General features: G+C 39.9%; 1 pseudogene; it reads right to left on the reverse strand.

The window, feature by feature from the left end:
• Positions 1-354: 354 nt before the first annotated feature.
• Positions 355-19846, reverse strand: part of LOC102733292 (large ribosomal subunit protein uL16-like) — a 29898-nt pseudogene continuing 10406 nt past the window's right edge.

The following is a 19846-nucleotide window of genomic DNA, read 5'->3' on the forward strand; positions in this document are numbered from 1 at the left end:
CTCCTCTGGGAGTCTCCTTGCCCTCCTACCCCTTCTGGGTAGCAGCCCCTCCTCACCGTGAGCTTCTGGACAGCCCCATGTTGTGAATCCATCTTGTGCAACCCTTCCAAGCACAGCCCAGTCAAGCTTGTTGTGTGTCACTGTGCCTGGTGGCCATATCTTTTTTCTTGATCAGCGCCAAAATCACTCAAACCACAGATACTCTTAGGGTATGGCTTTCATTTTCATACCCACAGGAGAGCTGCGTCTCTTTCTGAAGGCTAAACACAAAGGGCATGGGTCATCTGACTTGATCATCAGTTTATCAGGAAAGCGACAGTTCTACAAGTGCCACTGAAATGTAAGTAGGCTCAGTTATATCTCGTTATCCAAAATGGCAGAAGAATTTGAAGAGGTGAGCATTTTTAAATTGAGAACTTCTATATCCTGAACAAAGTCAGTTTTCTGTAGGGAGCAAGAAGAGGAGAAGGGATATTACCTAGCTAACTGGCAGGGCGGCTTTTTTTTGTTTTTTTTAAAGAGAGGTGCCAAGCTAACAGCAAGGACATGCTCCATGTACTAGAAAAGAATAATGTGCTGGTTTTCTTATCACACATGTAAAAACATTACCCCACTTCACATACAGCTGGTTCAACTCCTAGGTCTTTGCATGTGGCAAACAAGTATCATTTTGTACTTTAATTTTATTTCCCAAATTGTTTACAACAACAGTTATTTTCCTGTGAAAAAGAGTGGCTGGAGGGGGAGACATTTTTTTTCTACCAGAATCGTAGCTTCTCATAGCAGCATGATGGAATTCAATGGTACTTGTGGAAAAGGAGCAAAATCACAAATGTAAGTATATAGGCAAATATGAGCTTTTCTTCTTTCATCTTTTCCTTTTGCCTGGAGATAGCTATTATTAAAAACTGCAGGAGGTGGAAAGAAGAGCTAGGGCTTGAACCTATCCTCTATCACTGGGATTCCAGTGAACAGAACATGCCCAAATTCAAGACTCTACAGTCAAATCATTTTCAATATGGAACTTTTTGTTGAAAATACAGTAAACAAAAGAAGTTTTTCTTGTGTTTTGTTTGTTTTTCCAAATGAGAGGTCTAAGTTTTCTTTTCTTTTCTTTTTTAAATTGAGGTATAGTTCACCACATTTAAATGTGTATTTTGATAAAATTTGGTAATTCTAAACAGTTGTGTAAACACCACCAAAATCACTTATACGACATTTCCCTCTACCTAAACCTTTTCCTCTTGTCCCTTGTAAATTAACCTTCTCTTCTCCCCACCCAACCCCTTGCAATCACCATAGCCTTGCCTTTTTTGGAATTTAATATTTATGGAATCATCCATTATGTAGTGTCTTGTGTTTAACTTTTCTCACTTAGCAAAATGTTTTCAAGAGCCATTCATGTTTTGTGTATTAATTTGTTGTTGTGGATTAAGGATACACTATACTTTGCTTATCCATTCATTAGTTGAATATTTGGGTTGCTTCCAGTTTTTTGCTATTATGAATAACGCTATGAACTTACTTATTTATATACATGTCTTTGTGCGAACATATTTTTATTTCTCTTAGGCAATGCCTAGAAGTAGAATTGCTGGGGTTGATAGCATATTTATGTTTGAATTCATAAGACGCTGCCACATTGTTTTCCAAAGCATGTAAACCAGTTTTGCATTCCCACCAGCAATGTGTGAAGGTCTACTTGCTCCACATCCTCACCAACATTTGGTATTGTTAGGCTTCTTAACTTTTACTGCTTTAGTGGGTATGTGGTAGTATCTCATTATTGTTGTAAGTTACATTTCTCTAATGACTAATGATGTTGAGCCTATTTTCATGTGCTTACTAGCCATTGATATTATATTGTATCTATTCAAATCTTTGGTCTACTTTCTATTGGATTATTTACTCTTATTACTGAATTGTAAGAATTCTTGATGTATTCTGGATAAAACCTTGTCAAACGTATGTTTCACAATTATTTTTTCTGAATATGACTGTGATTTGCTTTTATTCCCTCAATTATATCTTTCAAAGAGAAAGTGATTTCATCTTAATGCAGTCTATTTTACAATTTTTTTGTATGTTAGAGTTTGGGCCTTTTATACTTGTTTAAGAAATCTTTGCCTAACATAATACCACAAAGATTTCTTCCTATGTTTTGTTTTTGAAGTTTTATAATTTTAGCTCTTATATTTAGATGATGATACATTCTGAGTTAATTTGAGTGTGTGGCTTGATTCAGTGATCAAAGATTACTTTTTTTTTTTTCCAAACAGAGATCCAGGTGTTTCAGCAACACTTTTTGAAAAACAAAATTATCTTTTTCTCATCAAATCTGGCACTTTTGAAAAAAAAAATGACCATAAAAGTGTGAGTTTATTTTTGGATTTTCTGTTCTTTCCCATTTATTTATATGTCTAGCCTTACACTTGGACATACTGTCTTGATCACTGTACCTTTATAGTAAGACTAAAATTAGGCAATGTTTAAGTTCAACCTTTTACTTCTTTACTGAAATTATTTTGGATATTCTGGGTCTCTTTCCTTTCCATATAAATTTAGAATTAGCTTATCAATCTCTTTCAAAAGCAGCCAGTTAAGGGGCACCTGGGTGGCTCAGTTGGTTAAGCGTCTGCCTTCAGCTCAGGTCATGATCTTGGGGTCCTGGGATCAAGCCCCACATCTGGCTCCCTGCTCAGCAGAAAGCCTGCTTCTCCCTCTCCCTCTGCCTGCCACTCTGCCTACTTGTGCTCTCTCTCCATCTTTCTGTCAAATAAATAAATAAAATCTTAAAAAAAAAAAAAGCAGCCAGTTAAGACTTTGATTGGAATTACATCAAATCTACAGATCTACTTAGGGAAGATTACCATCTTAACAATGTCAAGTCTTCCAATCCAATCCATAAACATGGTACATCTCTCCATTAAGGTCTACTTTAGTTTCCCTATGCGAATTATTCTAGTTTTCGGTGTAAAGGCCTTATGTGCCTTTCATTAAATGTATTCCTAAATACCTTTGATGCTATTGCAAATGAGGTGGATTTTTTAATTATTTCATTTTGTAATTGATGTTATATCTAGAATTTCAACTGCTTTTTATATATTGGCTTTGTATCCTGCAACCTTGCTAAATTCACTTATTAGTCCTAATAGCTTTTTTGTAGATTCCTGTCATCTGCAAATCAGAAAATTTTTATTGCTTCCTTTCTCATCTATATGCCTTTTATTACTTTTTCTTATTTTACTGCACTGGCCAGGATCTCCAGTGCAATGTTAAATAGTAGTGTTGAAAACCAAAATATTTGCTATGTTTTTAATATAGAAAACGTTAAGTCTTTTACCACTAAGTATATTAATTGTAAGTTTTTTTGTACATGCCCTTAGTCATGTTGAGGAAGTTCATATCTATTTCTAATTTGCTGCATGTTTTTACTGTTAAATTTTATCAGATGCTTTTTCTGTATCTATTGGGATAATTATATTTTTGACATTTATTCTATTAATATAGTAGATTTACATTGTTTAATGTTTAAATATTGAACAAGCCTTGCATTTCTAGGATAAATTCTGCTTGTTCATGATATATCATATATATATATATATACATATATATATGAATTTCTGGATTTGATTTTCTAATCTCCTATCAAACATTTCTGCATTTATGTTCCTGAGGGATATTAGTCTGTAGTTCTCATCCTTTGTGAGACCTTTGGCTTTGGAATCAGATTAAAACTGGCTTTCATAAAATGAATTAGGAAGTGTTTCCTTTCCTTCTGTTTTTCTGAAAGAGTTTGTATAGGATTGGTATAATGTCTTCCTTAAATATTTGATAGGATTCAACTGTGAAATTAGCTGGATTTTATTTGTAAAATTGCTGGAGGTTTTTTTTTTTAACAGGAAGTAGGATTTATTGATGGGCATGAATGAGGAGGGGGCAATGCTGAGGTTCTCATGAGTGCAGACCCCACCATTTGTCCAGGAGGCCACAATTAAGGATGCCATGTAGATGGCCCACAAGCCATCTGGGATGAGCTGCTTTTCAGCCACCATGTCTTCAAATTCCTCCACATTAAACTTAGTAAGGTTGGATCTTGGTAATATGGATCTTCAGGCAGCCAGGGAACTTGAACTTGGCCCTGAGTAGGCCCCCAGTCACATGCTCTTTGTTGTGCAGCTTGGTACAGATGGACATGATGACTTGGCCGGTGTGGAATCTGGCCACTGTGCCCTGGGGCTTTACAAAGTTACCCCACATAGCATACCTGTTGGGAGCAAGTCAGCCCCAGCACAGGACAGCATCTTGTTGATACGGATGACGTGGAAGGGGTGGAGCCACGCTCAGATGAGAAAACCATCTTTTCTACAGCTTTTCACCACGTACTTATTGGCACAAATACCGGCAGCCTTCAGGGTTTAGAGGAAAGCTGCTCATATTCATTTGATACCACGTGACCACATAGTGGGCATTCATCCACTTTTGTTGTCTTCCACCCCAGATCAAAGATGCGGATCTTGGCATCAGGGACACCTCTGCAGAAGCAAGAGTTTGGATACGGCTTTTTCTTACAATACTGTTAACACCGGGTTGGGGGGGGGTGGCCCCTGGCGACACCAGGATCTTCAGTGGCGTGCCAAGGAGAAAAGCTATTTGTGAAATTGTTTTTTAATTATAAAGTCAATTTTTAAATTGAGATGGCAGGGTTCATGTTTGCTATTTCTTCTTGTGTCAGTTCTGGTCATTTGTGTCTTTCAAGGAATTTATCCATTTCATCTAGGTTGTCAAATTCACTGGCATGAAGTCCATAAAATTTCCTTCTTATCTTTTTAATGGCTGGAGGTTCTGCAGTGGTTCCCTTGCTTTTATTCCTAATATTGCTAATCTGTCTGCTTTCTTTTTCCCTAATGAGTCCAGCTGGAGATTTATCTGTTACATTAATCTTTCCAAACATTAGCTTTTAGATTGAAGAGTTTTAGCTATTGTTTTTCTGTTTTCTATTTTATTGATACCAGTGCTTACCTTTATTATTTCTTTCTTTTTAGCTCATTCTGGGTTAAATTTATTCCCCTCATGGTAGAAGCTTACTTTGATCATTTATTTGAGACTTTTTTTCCTAATACAAGCATTTAATGCCATCAGTTTTTTCTCTATGTTCTGCGTTAGCTCTGTAAGTTTCTTAATTTCTCTTGTGATATTTTTCTTTGATCCAGTTCCTTAGAAGTGAGTCATTTAATTTCCAGGATATTTTGGGTTTTCTTAGTTGTCTTATTTTAATATTTCTAATTTAATTCTACTGTGTTAAGAGAACCTAATTGGTATGATTTAAATCTATTTAAATTCACTAGGGCTTGTTTTATGGGTCAGAAAATAGTCTATCTTAGTGAATCTCTAGCTGCATTTTAAAAGAATGTGAAATATTTATTCTGCCAGTGGTAGTGGAGTATACTGTATCACTTAAATCAAAGTGATTGATAGCGTTGTTCAGATATTCTACATCTCTGATGACTTCGTCTAATTTTATCAATTGCTGAGAGATAGCTGTTAAATTCTCCAACTGATGTAGAATTGACTGCTTCTCTTGATTTTGTCATATTTCCTGCATGTATTGGGTGCACACACATTTATAATTATTATATATTTCTGATGAATTGACCCTTTTATCTTTATTAAGTGCCTTTATCTCTGGCAATACAATATTGTTAAAATCTATTTTATTTGATATTAACGGAGACCCTTGAGCATCCTTATGCTTTTTGTTTGCATTGCATATCTTTTTTCCATCAGTTTACTATAACCTCTCTCATCTTTATATTTAAATGGAATCCTGGTAGAAAATGGTTGGTTTTTGCTTGTTTTGTAACCCATTCTGACAATCTTTTGGAGTGTTTAATCCATTAACACTTATTATAATTATTAATATAGTTTAGTTGGGTCTATTATTTAAGCAACCATTTGTTTCCCCTGTTTTTTTGTTCCCCTATTTCTCCTTTCCTGCTTTTTAGATTATTTGGATATTTTTTAAATTTCAGTTTAATATTTCTGCTGACTCTTTTGCTATGCTTCTTTGCAGCTTTTTCAGTATTTTCCCTAAGAATTATAATATACATTCTTAAATTTTCATTGTCTACTTACTGGAAAAATATTACTACTACAATAATAGTTGTTATCTGTGTTACAGCTACATATGTTATAATATAAACCCTACAAGAAAGATTATATTTTTCTTTACACAGTTCAATTGTTTACAAAGAAACTGGAAGGAAAGGGGGCCCCAAACAGTCTTTTGTATCCTCCAGATATTCATCATTTCCAGTGCTCTTCTTTTTTTTCCTGAGGATTCAAGTTTCCATCTGCTGTCATTTTCCTTTAGCCTGAAGAACATCCTTTAGCATTTATTTTAATGCAGGTCTTCTGGTGACAAATTATCTTAATTTTCTTTTACCTGAAAATGCCTTTTTTTTGGTCTCATTTTTGAAAAATACTATGTGTGAAGAATACAGATTAAGTACATCTCTTAAGCCTTGCCTTTGAAGACTTTCTAAACTTCTTAACGAGGTGGAGTGCTTAATTGAAATGACATTGTGTTTTGCACATGTTTTATGCCTATATGGTAAGTCTTTTTCTCTTCTCCCCTCCCCTCCTCTGAATGAAGATTCTATCCTCATACTTTGACATACAATTCAAATATCATCTCTTCTTGTGTGCTGTTCTGCCCACTGTGCTGGCCAGAGAAGTGCTATTTTCTTAGACTTCATATTTATATATTATATATTACATCTCAAATAGAAAAAGAACAAATCATAAGACAGATGGTGAGGATGTCCTAAGTGAGAGCATTTCTTATCTGAACATTTCTTTTTACTTTCAATCCACTTACCCTGCACTGAGAATTTCAGCATGCAACTATGTTTTCCTTTTGTTTCTTGATCCGGTTATGTGTCCTCCTCCACTGATGAATTTTTCATGTGATTTCCCATTGCTGTCACTATGAGGTCTTTGACTGCAGATCTGTTGCATTTTTTATCTTTCCTATATCTATGTATATGGCCCTCTTTTAAAGATAGTGCTGGATAGTGCATTTGGTCTTTCACCCATGCCAATGCCAATAAGCAGAATGTCCAATGGAATTGAAAAGCATCAAGAATGTTCCAGAACACCTCACCATTACCCCTGAAAAGGCATCTGGCTTTGGCCCCAGGTGCAAGTTTTTGCAGAGAGATCTGAGAGAACATACCACTGCTCCGGGCAGTTGCCTTCATTCTTACATGATATTTTCAATAAATATAGAATTCTAGTTTGACGGGTGTTTTCTTTCAGCATTTTCAAAAGGTTATTCTATTCTTTTCTGTCTTTAAGGGTTTCTGATGAGAAGGTGCTTATTTAACCATCACTGTTCCTCTATATGCAATGTGTCAGTGTTCAAGATTTTTTCCTTATCTTCGGTTTTTAACAATGTGCCATGATGTGACTTAGCCTTGGATTTTCTGTGTTCACTGTGGTTGTTGTTTGTATAGCATGTTGTACCTAAACATTTCTGTCTTTCATCAAATTTAGGAAGTATTCAACCATTATGTTCTCAAATATTTTTTTCTGTCCCATTCTCTCTCTCTTCTCCTTCTGGCATTTCTGTATGTTTGATCGTTCCTTCCAATCTAACAAGACATTGTCTATTTTTCAAAATCTGGTTTTTCTTATTTTTCATTTTTGGTCATTTCTATTGCTCTATCTTTGAGTTCACTTACTTGTTCCTCTGCAATGTCTTTTTGCTTATTAAGTTTCTCAGTGAATTTTTTTTTCATAATTCTAACTTTCAGTTCTGTAACTTCCATTTGCTTCTGACTTTATTGTTTTTATTTCTCTGCTGAAACTTCCCATTTCTCTGCTGAGATGCCCAATTACTGAAAACACATTCTGTCTTACTTCATTGACTTTTGTTACAATAGCTGCCTTAATATCTTTATCTGTTTATTGCAGCAACTTGTTCATCGCCAGGTCAGACACAATTCATTGTCTTTTCTCTTGAGAATGTGTTTCATTTTGAGGGATCTTTGTACATTAGATAATTTTCAGTGTATCTTAGACCTCGTAAATGTTAACAGATCCTGGATACTGTTTTGTTTTTTGTTTTTTGTTTTTTTTTTCCCCCTCTGGTAGTGTTGTTTTCTTAGTTTTAGCAGGGAATTTTCTTGGCTGGTCTTGAAGTGCAGATGGTTGCTTAGACAGCAGTTCCTTTTCAGTTCAGTTCTTTTGTCTTTAGCTGAGCTGTTTTGAGACTGTTCCATGCATGCGTGTTTCTGGGGTCCATCAGAGATACTGTCGGACAGAGACTGGGGATCTCTCCTCTAAGCCCTTTCCCTTCCAGCATTACCCCTACTTGCATTCAGTTTCCTGGCTTCACTATGGTTTCTCAGGAAAAGTGCCCCTGCCACTGCTCTGTGAGCCACACACACTGCACTTAGCCCCATAGCTACTAAAAGCCATGGAAATGGAAACTTGACTGGATAGATCCACCTTCCTGGAAGCGCATTTGCACTCCGCATCAGTCTGGGCTTCGGTTCACTGTCTGACACTATCAGGTAGTCTTTTCCTATGACCTGCTTCCACAGTGATTTTCTGCAAGGGAGGGAATCGTCCAGCAGGGTCTTAGTCTATCAGACTCATAAGTGGAAGACTCTGCATAAGTTTGTGTGTTTGTTTGTTTGTTTTGAGAGAGAGAGAGAGCACATGGGGGCATATGCACAGGAGTTTAGGGGGAGGGACAGAAGGAGAGGGAGAGAGAGAATCCTAAGCAGGCTTGATCTCAGGACCCTGAGATCATGACCTGAGCCCAAATCAAGAGACAGGCGCTTAACCGACTAAGCTACCCAGGCGCCCCTGCATAAGTTTATTTTTTAAATAATATTGTACCCAGGTGAAAAGTCTCCATTTTAAGTACTAAAAAACCACTTTTTAATCTAAATGTAATGGAAGGAGTTAAAAAAGCTACCTTGTTCACTCGCTGTAAGAAATCAGTAGAGATACCAAATCAATTGATAAACGCTTAGGAGGTGAGGTTCTGTAATTCTCAAGGGGGAAGCAGAGGAAAATAATTTTTAAAATAGCAAATATTTGGAGAGTCTGGGTGGCTCAGTCGTTAAGCGTCTGCCTTCGGCTCAGGTCATGATCCCAAGGTCCTGGGATCGAGCCCCGCATCGGGCTCCTTTCTCAGTGGGGAGCCTGCTTCTCCCTCTCCCATTCCCCCTGCTTGTGTTCCCTCTCTGTGTGTGTCTCTCTCTGTCAAATAAATAAATAAAATCTTAAAAAAAATAAAAATAAAAATAATAAATAAAATCGCAAATATTTATTGAGTGCTTATATTTGCTCTTCAGAATGACATGATGACTTAGGTACTAACTTCATCCCTGTTTTACAGCTGAGGAAATAGAATCATGGAAAGTTAAGTAACCTGACCAAGGTCACAGAGTGAAGGAGCCTGGATGTTTCAGGGGAAATTTTAAGAGACTGTCAATATCCTCAGCGGAGTGTTGTGGTCAAAAGGCAGAACAAAAGGGACAAATTAGCTTTGTAGAGATACTTGAAGGCAGGCTCAGAGACTGCCACTCACTTGCAGGGAGAACAGAATAAAAAACCCATCTTAGACAAGAGGTGCCGAAGTCACAGGAAAGGCGTCGGGTTGGGGTGGGAAGGCTGCAGAGTGTATAGGAACCCTCACAACCCGAGACTCGGTGGAAACATGGCCAGCAGTGTGCACCAGCACAAAATTCAAAACTAGCAGAAGGCACCTGCCACACGTCAGGGGACACCAGTGCAGGAGGCCCAGAAGAGGCAGCATTCTGTGCAGAGACCTCTTCTGCGATCACCATAAACCCTTCCTCCACTCAGAAGCCCTCAGGGGAAAAGACCGTGAGGGAAGAACCTTGAGAGACAGCCCTGAAGGAAGTTTGAGCTTTGCACTGATTAAATACTCTCAAGATTTTCTAAAATTAAAAGTGGCATATTAGCTAGCAAGCTTAAAAGTGTTTTCCTCCCCATTCACAGCGGATATGGAAGTTTTAAAGTAAGATGAGGTCAGTTACAGAAAACAAATTTTATGATATTTTTCACGCCTGAGTCTTAGCATTTCGTACATTGGGACCCTCCTCTCTTACACCAGCAGACATTTGCGATACAATGTGTTAGTTGGTCCGTGGAGAACAGCAAAGTCTTCTGAGAAGATAGAAGATAACGGCGTCTAAGTTAAGACGCTCCAGGGCCGGCAGTATCAAGCCTGGGAGGAAAAGGTGTTTCATGATCTTGCCTTCAATTCTTTCAACTAATTAAAAGATTTAGAGGTAAACATGATTGGTCTGTGGTACTTCAAGTCTACTATTAGAGCTGGAATTTTCAGAATAAGGGAGAAAACAGAAATGAGGGTAGAAGTTAGGAAGATGTAGATCATTAGTGCCCTGTTCCCCCAAAATTAAATGAATTACACAAAACGTTTTGTAAAAATACGATAAGATTATTATGAAACTAGAAAAGCTGGCTCTAAAGTTAATAACGAAAAATACTAAGCAAGAAAACCAGAACATTTTTGAAGAGTAAGAGTAATAAGGCATCATTTACTGTAACATATTACAAATCTATAATAAAACATAGGATGGTTCTAGCACATGGGTAGATTGATCAAAGGAATGGAATAGAAAGTCCAGAATTAGACTCAGATACATAAGGTAATTTAGTGAATGATAAAAATGATAATTAGGGTCAATGGCGGGGGAGGAAATGGATTATTCCATCTATGGTATCTGAACTTCTGGAAAAAATAATAACAAAGCTGGAGGTACAGGTCTGTAATTCATCTGTCTTACACAATTCACAGCGCAAACTGAGGGTTCCAGAAGGGAGGGTGGGGCGGGGATGGGTTAACCTGGTGATGGGTATTAAAGAGGGCACGTATTCAATGGAGCACTGGGTGTTATACGCAAACAATGAATCATGGAACACTACATCAAAAACTAATGGTGTAATGTATGGGGATTAACGTAACATAATAAAATAAAATTTAAAAAAAATAACAAAGCTGCAGCCATACCACACAGTTTTACCAAACCAAATGCAGAATTCTGATGAATAAAAGTTTTAAGTGTCAAAAATAAAGCCATTAACATTCTGGAGGAAGCCATAAAATATTCTTTTTGAAAACATAATCTCAGAATGAAGAGGATCTTTCTCAGTGTGATGCAAAACTCAGAAGCCAACACTTTCTGATAAATTTGGTGACATAAAAATGTTCCTCACAGAGAAAAATGCCAAAAGCAAAGTCAAGATAACGACAAGCTAGAAAACACATATTTTTTCAAAAAGTTATTCTGCAAAGAACTAATTTCTTTAATATGTAAGGAGAATGACCAACAGTATGATAGGTAGTGGACAAAATATGTTTTCAGACAGTTCACCAAAAAAGCTAATACGAACATGGAATGTGTTCAACTGCTCTTTTTTTTTTTAAGATTTATTTATTTATTTATTTATTTATTTATTTATTTATTTATTTATCAGAGAGAGAGAGCATGAGCAGGGGAAAGGGCAGAGGGAGAGGCAGACTCCCCACTGAGCAGGGAGCCCGATGTGGGGCTCCGTCCCAGGACCCTGGGATCATGACCTGAGCCGAAGGCAGACGCCTAACCAACTGAGCCACCCAGGCATCCCTGTTCAACTGCTCTTGTAAAATTTTTTTTTAAACGCAATTAGAACTACCATGGCACACAGATTTTTACTGCTCAGGTGGACAAAAGGCACACATGGGAGCTCTGTAGGCTCTCTCTGGCAGGGAAGCGCTTGTCCTTTCGGGGGATGCGTGCCCTGAGCTGGTCTGGAAGGCAGTGATTCTCAACACGGATTGCACTTTAGCATCACCTTGGCCCTTAAAAAATTCCTGATGGCCAAGGAATAACCTGAATCTTTGTGGAGAGACCCAGGCATCTGCAGTTTTAAGCTCTCTGGGGGATTCCTATGTACAGGCCGGTTGAGAATCACTGCTGGAAGGAATTTAAGAATTCAGGTTGCAGATATACTCACACTCATAACATTATATGCAAAAGAGATGAGTCCTTGAAGCATGGTTTGCAGTTGCAAGGACAGGCAACACGCCTGTCACCTGTCAGCGAGGCACTGGTTAGATGATCCGATACCTCCGGATGAGGGAAAACTATGCAGAAGGCAATTCTGTGTAAGTTGGCTTGGAGCAATTGCGATAATGTACAGTATGGTTAGTGAGAAAAACTAAGTGTAAGAGTGTGGATACCGTATCTCCATTGGTGTGCACTGGAAAGACTGTGTGTGCATCAGCTTGTAAATGTATGGAGACAGAAGAGAGCTGGTAGGTCTGGGGGACACTGCCTCCGGAGGGCAGTAAGACAGGGGAGGGGTTGGGAGGGAGACTCCTTTTCACTATATAACTCTTTGTTCCTCTTGGATTTTGAGCTCTGCGCATGTATTAACTATTTTTTAAAGTTAAATAATTTTTTTAAAGCAGATGTGGGCCCAATCTTTCAGGCAGATATGGATTGTTGTCCTGCAGAGGGTTTTAAACTATTTAAGTTCATTGTCAGTATTGGAAAATCAATAGCTATACTTTAAAACCACATTTTTGATGTTTCTTAAAAAAAAATCATCTGGCAACACTGGGCCTAAAGGCCGGGACAGTGTCCATGAGCTGAAGACGGTGGGCACCACTGTCCTCTTCAGGCAGGGCAGGAGGCTCCCACTGGTCACAGGAACCTTCCACAGGCTCTTGAGGCAGGAATTTTACTGTGTTTATTTCTTACTCGCCGAGGATAGTGTCTGGCACATAGGAAGTGCTCGATAATTTTTATTTTAAAATGGAATCAAATTTCCATATTAATTATAAATTCCAGTTTACTGGAATGAACAAAGGGGGAGTGGTGTAGGAGGGGGTTGCTGCAATGAAATAATTCTTATTTTACCCTGAAATGACAGCAGTGCGTGTGTATGGTATTCAGAGGAGGTCTGGTTATTCCTCTCTAGTGGCATTGCAAGGCCTAACACATACCAGGAAACAAAGGTGCGAGAACTGTGGAAAGTAATGTTTCCAAATCAATGTTTCTAGGAAGATGGAGCTCCTCTTTCAGAAAGACTGTGTTATTTACTGATGTATTCCAGAGAAACTAATTTGTAATCTGGTCAGGATATGCTTATGAGTTTAATACATTCATTTTTCTCTCACCAAAAAAAAAAAAAAAAATTAAAATGCCTATCAACTAGTATACAATTCAGAGAATGGAAATTGGCACAGGAACTAATTACAGCTCACAAAAAAAAAAATCTGCTATTTTGATGAATGTGTGTTTTCCTAGCATTTCTGTTATTTCCGTTGGTAACTGCAGAAAATAGTTTTAGTGTGAACAATTGTTATAGTTCCCTATGTATTTCTATTCTAAGTTGTGAATAAGGCAGTGTTCCTGGCAAATACTTAGGGATCCATCTGGAAAGAGGGAATGACAAAAATTTCAGAAGATAAGCTTTCCTGGTTTCAATGTCTCGCCTGCTTTAAACTGCTCGTTACATAAAAAATATACATGATGTGCATTATGAGACTCAGAAACTTAAAAACGTGTGCTTTCAGCTTCGAGTGAACAAAAACCCATAGAATACTTAAATATCTATCTGAACACAAGAAAAGCTAAACAACTGTGTACTCTCGGTTTGTCAGATACAGGTTAGGATCAATTCAGAAAGTCTAGCCCACAGGCAGCTGTTTTGTTTGGAGGGTGTTAGGGACATTCTTTGGCAGACTGCATTCTGAGATTTTTTTTTTTAAGTTCTATTCCAGGGTCTTCTGCAGGCCCAGAGTCTACTGTTGCCCCAGCTGTTAGGATGATGGGGCCCAAAGAATGTGAAAATGGAAGAATTAATATATAAAAGAGAGATCTGCTTTAAAACAGCATGGAAGTACCAGTATTTTATAGATTTATAACCGTACATTTTCAAATCAACTTCACAATTTATTCTCTAATGAGGTAAAACTCCTGCTTGCTCCTGGCATGCATTTCAAATTTGAAACACATTTTTCTATTCAATGAAAGTAGTAAATGATGCTGCTTGGAGCCTCAGAGGAACCCCTAAAACTCTTGAACAGTCTCTAGAGTTGCCAAAATACCACATATTTTAAATGAAACAAAAAAATAGTACAAAACCGAAACAAGTAAATTTGTATTTGAAATAGTTAACAAGGACCTTAAGGGCAGTTTCACGAGATAGAAAGAAATTAACCAGAAGTAATGAAACAGATTAGCACAAAAATTATGAAGATCTGTTTCGTTCCTAATGTTATATGGGTTTCCTGCCTTTTGATACAGGGGGATCATTACCCATATTTGTGTGTTTATCCGCTTTAGTTAAGGTTGTAGAAAGGAGAGATTTTCCTCAGGCAACTGGCCACAAACTGGAAAGTGTAGGGGGTATGTGTATAAATATGTAAGAGAGAGAAAGTCTTCTGTGAAATAACTTGAGTGGATGACAGAACCACAAATAAGAGCATGAATGAGCGTGAGTCCCTCAAGAGAAGGTAGCAGTCCACCAACTGGAGAGTGAGGTGCTGTCTGGAGTCTGCCTGTTGGTTGAAGCTGGGGCCCAACTGATGGTTTTCAACTGTCTCCCCAGGGCTTACCATAGAGCCGGGCATGTAGAAATGGTTCACAAATATTTGTGGAATGAGTGAGTGAACAAATAATAGGCCGATGAATCCTGACCCCTGGGGGAGTCTGGTGTCTTCTCACACACACACACACACACACCTCCTTTCCTAAAGAATGGCAGAGGTGGGAGGAACAGGGAGGTTGGGGGATGGGCAGGGTGGCTCTCCTGCCCAGGGTGCCCTGGCTCCTCTCCACCAGTCCTTGGGGATATGCATCAGTCTTGGGCTGGACACCCTCCCTCGGTCTTGCTTCTCTACCCTTCAGGCTCTAAGGATACTTTCTAAGATTTATTCCTGCACTTGAAGGTGAGAGAGAAAGTATAGAAGAGTCAAGGCAATTTTTCCAGGGGGACGCAACAAAAATTGATATCTGACCCATTTGGGGCTGCAAGAGAATGATTGAGTTGATCATGGTAAATACTTTTTATTTATTTATTTATTTATTTATTTATTTATTTATTTATTTTTATTAGAGAGAGCAGGGGGAGCGGCACAGGCAGGGAGAGAGAGAATCTCAAGCAGACTCCCCACTGAGCACAGAGCCCATCATGGGGCTCGATCCCATGACCCTGAGATCATGACCTGAGCTGAAACTAAGAGTCGGACACTCAACCAACTGAGCCACCCAGGTGCCCCTGTGATGAATACTTTAAAGTATATTCTTATAATGTAATTTTCCTTACTAATGTTTACATAGTCTTGATAATAGGCATAAAGTATTATATCATTTGGTAAGATATTTACTGTAACCATTTTTCCGTGGAGCAATGTGAGACGAAGCATGGTTAACTGACCTGCTTGTAGCTATTAAGTGACAGAGCCAGGACTGGGACCCAAAGAATCAGATCACAAGGTCATCACTCCTGCCTCCTGTTGATAATTAGCATCCCAACATCGATCCAGGCAGAGCATCAAGCTGAGCCCAGATCTCGGCTCCACATCCTTTGTCCTCTCTCAGCTAGGCCTCCTTAAACCCTACCTGTAAACTTGGCTTATCTTGGATCATCCTGTTGCCATCAGCTGGGTGCTGGTCCAAGCCCTGGTCTCCAGTCCCAGTTATCCCCAGGCTGGGGCCTCCTGGCCATGCTTTGGGTAGCTCCCTCCCAATAACTATGAAGACCCGCCCTTGCCCTCCTCTGCCTCCTGTTCCTGGCCGAGGACTCATGCCCTGCTTCTACTCTGACCTTCCATTTTCCTCTCCACTGGCCACTGCCCACTGGTCTCTGCTCCTAGTATTAATATCAAATATTCAGCTTGGACTGAGCACTTATAGGTACAAGTATGTTAGCCATGAGGACCCAGCAACAAGCAAATCAGAGCCCTGCCTTCATGAGGCTTATAGTCTGCCAGGTACAACGGAGGTTGGACAAGGATGACAAATTTGCTGACTGTCATAAAGTGAGGACCACAGGGGACGACGAGCTGATCGAGAGCAGAGAGCAGAGGTCAGTCCAGACCTCTTGGCAGACTTTGGGACGACACTATCATTTGCACACCCAGGTGGAACGTGCATGTCTCAAGCTGGATCATGTGAGGTTCTGGCTTGTCCTCTCCCGCTCTTTGTCATCCTAAATCAGATGCCACTCTCATGTCAGAATACGACAGAAATAATATCTCTTCTAAACCCATGCCCTATCTGTAACTTATTATGCATTTTTCTCCTCAAATTCGCACCTTTCCAAGACAATTTCCCAGGAGCGGGCATTGTATAGATGAGTCGCCCTACAGCAAACTGGCACACAAGGCTTATCGGAGCATAAAAGAAAACACTCAGGAATATATTGCCGATTGACTGTTAATTCAGTTTTTCAAAATGTGGCTCACCCATCTGAACAGGAGTCAGCATGAGTCCATCCGTGGGCTTTCAAGAAGCATTTCTGAGCCTCTCCTTGACCCACTGAGTTCTCTGTGGGAGTAGCTGAGTGAGGACAATTTAAGTTTCCATGGTGCTCCAGCCCTCTTAGTGACTTGGAAGCATCTGGAGAACTGTGCTGGCCAGGTAAAGGCATGGAGGCTCTGGGGGGAGGTGGAAGAGGGGGGATCCCTGCAAACTCCAGCATGCTCCTGCCAGGAGACAAGAGGATCACTGTGGGTGAGGCAGGGGCAGGGGGAGGAAGAGCAAGGCAGGGAACAGACAGAAACTAGCATGACAATGTAAAACTATAGTTTTGGCTCTTGGCCAAAGACAAGAAAGAGCCTGATTATATTGCATATTTTAGGATCCTCTTTCTATTCCGTTGGAAATGAGGAGGCAAAAAGCTTCTCTTTGTCATAAGAAATCAATTTCTTAGCTGCCATTTCTGCTTAGCACAATGTTTTTCTGCTATATCCTTTAAAATGCCATTTGTTAGTGTGATTACAGACTGAATTCCGATCCATGTTTAATTCTTTAAAATCATCTTTTGCTTTTAAAGGGTATGAGAAAAGCATATGGATGAGCATATTAATCACAGCTACTATTTCCAGGGTCTGAGTGAAAAGAAGTATTTATGTTAATGGTGTGTGTGGCTGAGCATACAAGTCTAGAAATAGTCCTGATTACCAAAATTATCTCTTTTGCTGCAAGAAGAATATAACTGAAAGAATAAATTTCCATAAAGTACCATAGCACACCCCATGCAGGTTAGCTTTCTGAGGTTAAATTGTTGCTCTTCGAATTGGGGTTACAGAATATATATTACTAGTCACACCACTTAGGCCATGACTGAATGAGCCAAAATGTTTAAGCCACATTCTCTGGCTCTGACTCTGAATTAATTTGGAAAGTCCCAAATGCATCCCATTGGGCTCCCTGGAGAATCAAACCCTATGAAATGATTCCTTGTTCACTTACAGTAAAATCTCTTGCAATCTGTACCTTAGTCAAAAATTGGCACTGGTTGTCCATAGCACGCTATATGTCACCCACACAGGCCACCGAAGCACTGGATGCCAAATATTGTGCAGTTGGAAATCTAACAAATCATGTCGGAATTGGGCAGGGAAAGCGACTGCACAACCTTCAGTGGCCTGGGTCCTTGAAGAGTATTTTAGAGCCACAAGCAGGGAAGTCTTGGGAATGATAAACCAGTGTCATGTATCAAAGTCACATTAAACAGGATAAGACCAACTGTCTCAGATGTCTTGTCTGATATTTTGCCTTCCACAAGGTAGGACAAACTCTCCATCATCTGCATAAAGGATGCGCAGATCAGTATACCGTTTCCAGAGATGAAGAAAGATTCCATTCTTGTTACCTCTGAATTACAACCAGGAAAACAACTGATTTTTTAGTCAATTTCAAAAACACTGTGGACAGCTAACATTGTTTTTCTTATCTGTCAAAAAAAAAAAATGGAGAAACTAATCCCTAAGCATCCAAGGATACCAGATTAGGACCACGGGAGCCTAAAATGATCAGATCCTGGATATTGACTGCTTCTGTGAGGTTTCAGTCAGAGGAACAAGATTTACCAAAAGCTTCTGAGATGAAGAGAGTGGCCGGCAACATGTAAAGCTGAGGTATTAACCCCATTACTGCATTTGTCTTCAATTTATCAGAATAAAATATTCATAAGCCTGGAGACCCTCATGCAGTATTCCAAATTACTAAGCAGGGCTTTTGCTAGCACTGTGTTTATTGTCCAGAAAAACAATGTTCTAAAGAAAGAAGATGACTGAAAAGTTTTAGAAATACCACCAATCAAAGAGGTCGACACACAGCGTATCTGTGGACCTGAACGATGGTAATGAGAACAATGATTATCGCCCCTTCAGCGGAGAAAACCAAGATGCTATTCCACATTGATGCAGCAACAGGCAGGAGGCTGACACTCTGGCTAACTGTTGTCATCGTCAGCATCCTCATAGCCAGCATGCATCTTCAAGCACCTACTACTTGCTTTACCTGTATGATTTCATTTCATTCCTATGGCAACTGTGTTTTTTGGGTCCTTCGTGGAGCAGACAGCAAGATGGGATTACATCTGTAAGAGATCTAAGGGGAAAACAGATTTGGTGGGAATGGGAAGGGAGCTGGGGAGGTCACGATAGAGGCTACGCTGGAAAAGATTGGGAGGGAAGGAAGGTTGGGTAGGAAAAGTCTTAGAGTACAACACACTTTTTAAGGAAGTCTATGGAGAGTCCCTGAGCCAAGGTTGCCCGTCCAAGGAGCCCACATCAACCAAGAACAAGCATGGCTCCCTGTCTGTGCCTCACTCGGTCACTGGTGGTGAGGAGTGTGGCCTTGGCGAGGACACCGTGGTGTATCAGAGCATAGCAATGGGACTGTATGTCCCGTTAGAGATCTGAGAGGGACAGTTTCGTGCGTCATCAGTCTGGGTCCAATTAGCAGAGAGGAACCACATTGTCAGTTAAACAGGACAAGTTTAACCTAAAGAATAATTAAATTCTGATAAAAGAATGATTATAAAACCGAAAGACACTCTGTATTATAGACAGGGATTAAGGAGACAATCCAAGAGAAGACAGACTTGAAAGGGCCCTCTCCCCAAGGCTGGGGTTCAGACTTCATTGCAGAAGTAGCTCAGCCCCTCAGGTAGCAGGGGCATTTGCTGGTTTGTCCCAGCTAGAGCTGGGCTGCTGTCACCAGGCAAGCAAAAAACAGCCCTCTGGGGCACACGCAGGGTGCTGGTGATCAGCAGAGAGAGCATCAGCTTAGAGGGAAATTGTGGGTGTAGGCTGGCCAGCCACACCTGGCCTGCAGAGGGAGCTGGGGGCCAGCATGGGCAGGAGGCCTCAGGACTCTGGTCAGCGTGTTGAGAGAGTCATGGGATCCGCCGGCTGGACGGAGGGTCTGGGCAAGAGGCTGAGGGCAGAGCTCCACTAGATTCTTCACCCTCATGCTGGGACCCACTGTGCAGAGGGTCCTTCCTCCTTCAGTGTCCCTGCAGGGCGTGGCCCTGAGAAAGTTCACCATCCAGCTCACTGTGAAGCAGAGATATTTAAAGGAATGCTGCCCATTCAGGCAGAGCATCTACAGAAGGTGAGCCTGGATCCGAGAGGGGTGATAAATTGATAATGACAGCAGGTGGTCACCTCGGGAACCCAGGAGGTTAGTTGTCCCTTTCTAGAGAGGAGAAAACGGAGCCTTGGGGAGGTTATATAATTTGTACAAGGTCACATACATAGCAAGAGGAGGAACAG

Source organism: Leptonychotes weddellii, chromosome 4 (assembly GCF_054177405.1).
Source record: "Leptonychotes weddellii isolate Sample4059 chromosome 4, ASM5417740v2, whole genome shotgun sequence".
NCBI lineage: Eukaryota > Metazoa > Chordata > Mammalia > Carnivora > Phocidae > Leptonychotes > Leptonychotes weddellii.